This window comes from Tenrec ecaudatus, unplaced genomic scaffold (assembly GCF_050624435.1).
Source record: "Tenrec ecaudatus isolate mTenEca1 unplaced genomic scaffold, mTenEca1.hap1 Scaffold_1262, whole genome shotgun sequence".
Taxonomy (NCBI): Eukaryota; Metazoa; Chordata; class Mammalia; order Afrosoricida; family Tenrecidae; genus Tenrec; species Tenrec ecaudatus.
Window position 1 is genome coordinate 32,501 of NW_027457829.1, and position 7,500 is coordinate 40,000.

At 69.9% G+C, this 7,500-nt stretch overlaps 4 non-coding genes across 4 annotated transcripts; all 4 read right to left on the bottom strand.

Moving 5' to 3' along the window:
- Positions 1-1,058: 1,058 nt before the first annotated feature.
- LOC142436038 (5S ribosomal RNA) lies at positions 1,059-1,177 on the bottom strand. The gene has a single exon (XR_012781734.1). It is a non-coding gene; the product is annotated as a 5S ribosomal RNA (ribosomal RNA).
- A 1,590-nt stretch (positions 1,178-2,767) lies between these two features.
- Positions 2,768-2,886, bottom strand: LOC142436039 (5S ribosomal RNA). Its single transcript, XR_012781735.1, has one exon. It is a non-coding gene; the product is annotated as a 5S ribosomal RNA (ribosomal RNA).
- Positions 2,887-4,460: 1,574 nt separating this feature from the next.
- On the bottom strand, positions 4,461-4,579 carry LOC142436040 (5S ribosomal RNA). The gene has a single exon (XR_012781736.1). It is a non-coding gene; the product is annotated as a 5S ribosomal RNA (ribosomal RNA).
- Positions 4,580-6,169: 1,590 nt separating this feature from the next.
- Positions 6,170-6,288, bottom strand: LOC142436041 (5S ribosomal RNA). Its single transcript, XR_012781737.1, has one exon. It is a non-coding gene; the product is annotated as a 5S ribosomal RNA (ribosomal RNA).
- Positions 6,289-7,500: the final 1,212 nt, after the last annotated feature.

The following is a 7,500-nucleotide window of genomic DNA, read 5'->3' on the forward strand; positions in this document are numbered from 1 at the left end:
GGACAGGGAGGGGGTGCCAAGGGACCCTGATCCCGGAAACAGTGGCCAGGGCCAGGGCTGGCTCACAGCTTTGTCAGAGGTGCCCATGGTGGAGGTGGAAACACACCGAGGTCCCGTTAGCCGTGGCCAGAGCGGCCAGGTTCCCTCCCGGAGAGTACCACCTGACTTGAGAGAGTGGTGGACTTGAGAGAGACAGGTCCCGCTGGCCGCCCCTTGCTCCCGCCCTTGCCCTTGCCCTTGCCCTTGCCCTTGCCCCTGCGCCTTGTGCCCTGCCCCTGCCCCTTCTCCTTGCGACCTGCCCACTGGCCCCTGTCCTCCCCCCAGGGCGCCTGCGCTTGGTCCGCAGAGGCCGGCAGGGGCTGGCGCGGCGGCTTTGCCCTGCATGTACCCCAAGCGCATCAATGGCAGGGGTCGCGGAGGGCCCCATGCCTAGTCAGAGATCTTCTAGACAAGGGCATCCTCCCTGGGTGGGGCAAGGGGTCAGGCAGGCCGCCGGCCGCGTGCGGACACAGCCCAGTTTCCCCCAGGTGTGGTCGGGCCTCACCGCCTCCTTCCTTCCTTCCTTCCTTCCTTCCTTCCTTCCTTCCTTCCTTCCTTCCTTCCTTCCTTCCTTCCTTCCCAGAGGCCACACCGAGGCCCTGAACCTGACGCCGTGGTTCCCCTTGGCCAGCAACCGCGTGGGTGAAGAGAGGTCAGAGCCCATGGTGCAGGAAGGAGCAGGTGGCCGCACCTGCTGTGGCAGCCGCCGGCCCGCCAGGGTGGCAGAGCCCACCCCCACCCCTCGCGGGGCCGAGTCTGGGGGGTGCGGGGACCGCCAAGTGTGGAGGAGCGGTCCCCGGAGAGGGTGGGTATGAGGCGGGACGGTGCGGGCACTGCGGTTGGTGCCCCAGGCAGGTCCTGGGCAGGGGGCGCGGGGCCTGCTGGTGCCTAAGGAGACAGAGACACAGAGCCGGGGGAGAGAGGGGGACGGAGGGGTGCTGGACCCTCAGGGGAGCCGGAGGTCTGCTGCGGCGCCGCAGGGCGTGGCCGTGGCCGTGGGGGGCCGGCGAGTGGCAAAAAGCCTACAGCACCCGGTATTCCCAGGCGGTCTCCCATCCAAGTACTAACCAGGCCCGACCCTGCTTAGCTTCCGAGATCAGACGAGATCGGGCGCGTTCAGGGTGGTATGGCCGTAGACGCTTGCAGCTTCCTCCTGCTGGCCCTAAGAGCCTGCCGCCGCCGCCGCCGCCGCCGCCGCCGCCGCCGCCCGCCCTCCTGCGCTCCCACGGGCCTTGGCCCGACCACCCGACACAACCCGCGCGCCGTGCCTGCGCCTCGCCTAAGCTGCCCACCTGCCCGCCTGCCTGCCCTGGCCCCCGCTTTGTCCGCCTCCCTGCCTACGTGTTCCCATGCCGCCGCCGCCGCCGCCTCTACCACCCCGCTCCTCGGGGCTCCACTCCTGCCGCGGCCTGCACAGCCCACACTCACGAGACAGGGACGGGGTGCCAGGGCCAGGGGCTCAGGTGGCTGCGAGGGGAAGGGTCGCTCGCGGTGCTCCTGTGCACAGGAGAGACAGACACACAGACACAGACAGCCACAGCGACGGGGGCGGGGGGCGTGGGGGCCGAGGGTGGTAGTCGGGGCTGGGGTCGGTGCCCTCCGGGCGGCGGCCTCACGCCCAGAGGGTGGCCAGTGACCAGTGGGTCAAGGTTTCCTCGGGACAGGGAGGGGGTGCCAAGGGACCCTGATCCCGGAAACAGTGGCCAGGGCCAGGGCTGGCTCACAGCTTTGTCAGAGGTGCCCATGGTGGAGGTGGAAACACACCGAGGTCCCGTTAGCCGTGGCCAGAGCGGCCAGGTTCCCTCCCGGAGAGTACCACCTGACTTGAGAGAGTGGTGGACTTGAGAGAGACAGGTCCCGCTGGCCGCCCCTTGCTCCCGCCCTTGCCCTTGCCCTTGCCCTTGCCCTTGCCCCTGCGCCTTGTGCCCTGCCCCTGCCCCTTCTCCTTGCGACCTGCCCACTGGCCCCTGTCCTCCCCCCAGGGCGCCTGCGCTTGGTCCGCAGAGGCCGGCAGGGGCTGGCGCGGCGGCTTTGCCCTGCATGTACCCCAAGCGCATCAATGGCAGGGGTCGCGGAGGGCCCCATGCCTAGTCAGAGATCTTCTAGACAAGGGCATCCTCCCTGGGTGGGGCAAGGGGTCAGGCAGGCCGCCGGCCGCGTGCGGACACAGCCCAGTTTCCCCCAGGTGTGGTCGGGCCTCACCGCCTCCTTCCTTCCTTCCTTCCTTCCTTCCTTCCTTCCTTCCTTCCTTCCTTCCTTCCTTCCTTCCTTCCTTCCTTCCTTCCTTCCCAGAGGCCACACCGAGGCCCTGAACCTGACGCCGTGGTTCCCCTTGGCCAGCAACCGCGTGGGTGAAGAGAGGTCAGAGCCCATGGTGCAGGAAGGAGCAGGTGGCCGCACCTGCTGTGGCAGCCGCCGGCCCGCCAGGGTGGCAGAGCCCACCCCCACCCCTCGCGGGGCCGAGTCTGGGGGGTGCGGGGACCGCCAAGTGTGGAGGAGCGGTCCCCGGAGAGGGTGGGTATGAGGCGGGACGGTGCGGGCACTGCGGTTGGTGCCCCAGGCAGGTCCTGGGCAGGGGGCGCGGGGCCTGCTGGTGCCTAAGGAGACAGAGACACAGAGCCGGGGGAGAGAGGGGGACGGAGGGGTGCTGGACCCTCAGGGGAGCCGGAGGTCTGCTGCGGCGCCGCAGGGCGTGGCCGTGGCCGTGGGGGGCCGGCGAGTGGCAAAAAGCCTACAGCACCCGGTATTCCCAGGCGGTCTCCCATCCAAGTACTAACCAGGCCCGACCCTGCTTAGCTTCCGAGATCAGACGAGATCGGGCGCGTTCAGGGTGGTATGGCCGTAGACGCTTGCAGCCTCCTCCTGCTGGCCCTAAGAGCCTGCCGCCGCCGCCGCCGCCGCCGCCGCCGCCGCCGCCGCCCGCCCTCCTGCGCTCCCACGGCCTTGGCCCGACCACCCGACACAACCCGCGCGCCGTGCCTGCGCCTCGCCTAAGCTGCCCACCTGCCCGCCTGCCTGCCCTGGCCCCCGCTTTGTCCGCCTCCCTGCCTACGTGTTCCCATGCCGCCGCCGCCGCCGCCTCTACCACCCCGCTCCTCGGGGCTCCACTCCTGCCGCGGCCTGCACAGCCCACACTCACGAGACAGGGACGGGGTGCCAGGGCCAGGGGCTCAGGTGGCTGCGAGGGGAAGGGTCGCTCGCGGTGCTCCTGTGCACAGGAGAGACAGACACACAGACACAGACAGCCACAGCGACGGGGGCGGGGGGCGTGGGGGCCGAGGGTGGTAGTCGGGGCTGGGGTCGGTGCCCTCCGGGCGGCGGCCTCACGCCCAGAGGGTGGCCAGTGACCAGTGGGTCAAGGTTTCCTCGGGACAGGGAGGGGGTGCCAAGGGACCCTGATCCCGGAAACAGTGGCCAGGGCCAGGGCTGGCTCACAGCTTTGTCAGAGGTGCCCATGGTGGAGGTGGAAACACACCGAGGTCCCGTTAGCCGTGGCCAGAGCGGCCAGGTTCCCTCCCGGAGAGTACCACCTGACTTGAGAGAGTGGTGGACTTGAGAGAGACAGGTCCCGCTGGCCGCCCCTTGCTCCCGCCCTTGCCCTTGCCCTTGCCCTTGCCCCTGCGCCTTGTGCCCTGCCCCTGCCCCTTCTCCTTGCGACCTGCCCACTGGCCCCTGTCCTCCCCCCAGGGCGCCTGCGCTTGGTCCGCAGAGGCCGGCAGGGGCTGGCGCGGCGGCTTTGCCCTGCATGTACCCCAAGCGCATCAATGGCAGGGGTCGCGGAGGGCCCCATGCCTAGTCAGAGATCTTCTAGACAAGGGCATCCTCCCTGGGTGGGGCAAGGGGTCAGGCAGGCCGCCGGCCGCGTGCGGACACAGCCCAGTTTCCCCCAGGTGTGGTCGGGCCTCACCGCCTCCTTCCTTCCTTCCTTCCTTCCTTCCTTCCTTCCTTCCTTCCTTCCTTCCTTCCTTCCTTCCTTCCTTCCCAGAGGCCACACCGAGGCCCTGAACCTGACGCCGTGGTTCCCCTTGGCCAGCAACCGCGTGGGTGAAGAGAGGTCAGAGCCCATGGTGCAGGAAGGAGCAGGTGGCCGCACCTGCTGTGGCAGCCGCCGGCCCGCCAGGGTGGCAGAGCCCACCCCCACCCCTCGCGGGGCCGAGTCTGGGGGGTGCGGGGACCGCCAAGTGTGGAGGAGCGGTCCCCGGAGAGGGTGGGTATGAGGCGGGACGGTGCGGGCACTGCGGTTGGTGCCCCAGGCAGGTCCTGGGCAGGGGGCGCGGGGCCTGCTGGTGCCTAAGGAGACAGAGACACAGAGCCGGGGGAGAGAGGGGGACGGAGGGGTGCTGGACCCTCAGGGGAGCCGGAGGTCTGCTGCGGCGCCGCAGGGCGTGGCCGTGGCCGTGGGGGGCCGGCGAGTGGCAAAAAGCCTACAGCACCCGGTATTCCCAGGCGGTCTCCCATCCAAGTACTAACCAGGCCCGACCCTGCTTAGCTTCCGAGATCAGACGAGATCGGGCGCGTTCAGGGTGGTATGGCCGTAGACGCTTGCAGCTTCCTCCTGCTGGCCCTAAGAGCCTGCCGCCGCCGCCGCCGCCGCCGCCGCCGCCGCCGCCCGCCCTCCTGCGCTCCCACGGGCCTTGGCCCGACCACCCGACACAACCCGCGCGCCGTGCCTGCGCCTCGCCTAAGCTGCCCACCTGCCCGCCTGCCTGCCCTGGCCCCCGCTTTGTCCGCCTCCCTGCCTACGTGTTCCCATGCCGCCGCCGCCGCCGCCTCTACCACCCCGCTCCTCGGGGCTCCACTCCTGCCGCGGCCTGCACAGCCCACACTCACGAGACAGGGACGGGGTGCCAGGGCCAGGGGCTCAGGTGGCTGCGAGGGGAAGGGTCGCTCGCGGTGCTCCTGTGCACAGGAGAGACAGACACACAGACACAGACAGCCACAGCGACGGGGGCGGGGGGCGTGGGGGCCGAGGGTGGTAGTCGGGGCTGGGGTCGGTGCCCTCCGGGCGGCGGCCTCACGCCCAGAGGGTGGCCAGTGACCAGTGGGTCAAGGTTTCCTCGGGACAGGGAGGGGGTGCCAAGGGACCCTGATCCCGGAAACAGTGGCCAGGGCCAGGGCTGGCTCACAGCTTTGTCAGAGGTGCCCATGGTGGAGGTGGAAACACACCGAGGTCCCGTTAGCCGTGGCCAGAGCGGCCAGGTTCCCTCCCGGAGAGTACCACCTGACTTGAGAGAGTGGTGGACTTGAGAGAGACAGGTCCCGCTGGCCGCCCCTTGCTCCCGCCCTTGCCCTTGCCCTTGCCCTTGCCCTTGCCCCTGCGCCTTGTGCCCTGCCCCTGCCCCTTCTCCTTGCGACCTGCCCACTGGCCCCTGTCCTCCCCCCAGGGCGCCTGCGCTTGGTCCGCAGAGGCCGGCAGGGGCTGGCGCGGCGGCTTTGCCCTGCATGTACCCCAAGCGCATCAATGGCAGGGGTCGCGGAGGGCCCCATGCCTAGTCAGAGATCTTCTAGACAAGGGCATCCTCCCTGGGTGGGGCAAGGGGTCAGGCAGGCCGCCGGCCGCGTGCGGACACAGCCCAGTTTCCCCCAGGTGTGGTCGGGCCTCACCGCCTCCTTCCTTCCTTCCTTCCTTCCTTCCTTCCTTCCTTCCTTCCTTCCTTCCTTCCTTCCTTCCTTCCTTCCTTCCTTCCTTCCCAGAGGCCACACCGAGGCCCTGAACCTGACGCCGTGGTTCCCCTTGGCCAGCAACCGCGTGGGTGAAGAGAGGTCAGAGCCCATGGTGCAGGAAGGAGCAGGTGGCCGCACCTGCTGTGGCAGCCGCCGGCCCGCCAGGGTGGCAGAGCCCACCCCCACCCCTCGCGGGGCCGAGTCTGGGGGGTGCGGGGACCGCCAAGTGTGGAGGAGCGGTCCCCGGAGAGGGTGGGTATGAGGCGGGACGGTGCGGGCACTGCGGTTGGTGCCCCAGGCAGGTCCTGGGCAGGGGGCGCGGGGCCTGCTGGTGCCTAAGGAGACAGAGACACAGAGCCGGGGGAGAGAGGGGGACGGAGGGGTGCTGGACCCTCAGGGGAGCCGGAGGTCTGCTGCGGCGCCGCAGGGCGTGGCCGTGGCCGTGGGGGGCCGGCGAGTGGCAAAAAGCCTACAGCACCCGGTATTCCCAGGCGGTCTCCCATCCAAGTACTAACCAGGCCCGACCCTGCTTAGCTTCCGAGATCAGACGAGATCGGGCGCGTTCAGGGTGGTATGGCCGTAGACGCTTGCAGCCTCCTCCTGCTGGCCCTAAGAGCCTGCCGCCGCCGCCGCCGCCGCCGCCGCCGCCGCCGCCGCCCGCCCTCCTGCGCTCCCACGGCCTTGGCCCGACCACCCGACACAACCCGCGCGCCGTGCCTGCGCCTCGCCTAAGCTGCCCACCTGCCCGCCTGCCTGCCCTGGCCCCCGCTTTGTCCGCCTCCCTGCCTACGTGTTCCCATGCCGCCGCCGCCGCCGCCTCTACCACCCCGCTCCTCGGGGCTCCACTCCTGCCGCGGCCTGCACAGCCCACACTCACGAGACAGGGACGGGGTGCCAGGGCCAGGGGCTCAGGTGGCTGCGAGGGGAAGGGTCGCTCGCGGTGCTCCTGTGCACAGGAGAGACAGACACACAGACACAGACAGCCACAGCGACGGGGGCGGGGGGCGTGGGGGCCGAGGGTGGTAGTCGGGGCTGGGGTCGGTGCCCTCCGGGCGGCGGCCTCACGCCCAGAGGGTGGCCAGTGACCAGTGGGTCAAGGTTTCCTCGGGACAGGGAGGGGGTGCCAAGGGACCCTGATCCCGGAAACAGTGGCCAGGGCCAGGGCTGGCTCACAGCTTTGTCAGAGGTGCCCATGGTGGAGGTGGAAACACACCGAGGTCCCGTTAGCCGTGGCCAGAGCGGCCAGGTTCCCTCCCGGAGAGTACCACCTGACTTGAGAGAGTGGTGGACTTGAGAGAGACAGGTCCCGCTGGCCGCCCCTTGCTCCCGCCCTTGCCCTTGCCCTTGCCCTTGCCCCTGCGCCTTGTGCCCTGCCCCTGCCCCTTCTCCTTGCGACCTGCCCACTGGCCCCTGTCCTCCCCCCAGGGCGCCTGCGCTTGGTCCGCAGAGGCCGGCAGGGGCTGGCGCGGCGGCTTTGCCCTGCATGTACCCCAAGCGCATCAATGGCAGGGGTCGCGGAGGGCCCCATGCCTAGTCAGAGATCTTCTAGACAAGGGCATCCTCCCTGGGTGGGGCAAGGGGTCAGGCAGGCCGCCGGCCGCGTGCGGACACAGCCCAGTTTCCCCCAGGTGTGGTCGGGCCTCACCGCCTCCTTCCTTCCTTCCTTCCTTCCTTCCTTCCTTCCTTCCTTCCTTCCTTCCTTCCTTCCTTCCTTCCTTCCTTCCCAGAGGCCACACCGAGGCCCTGAACCTGACGCCGTGGTTCCCCTTGGCCAGCAACCGCGTGGGTGAAGAGAGG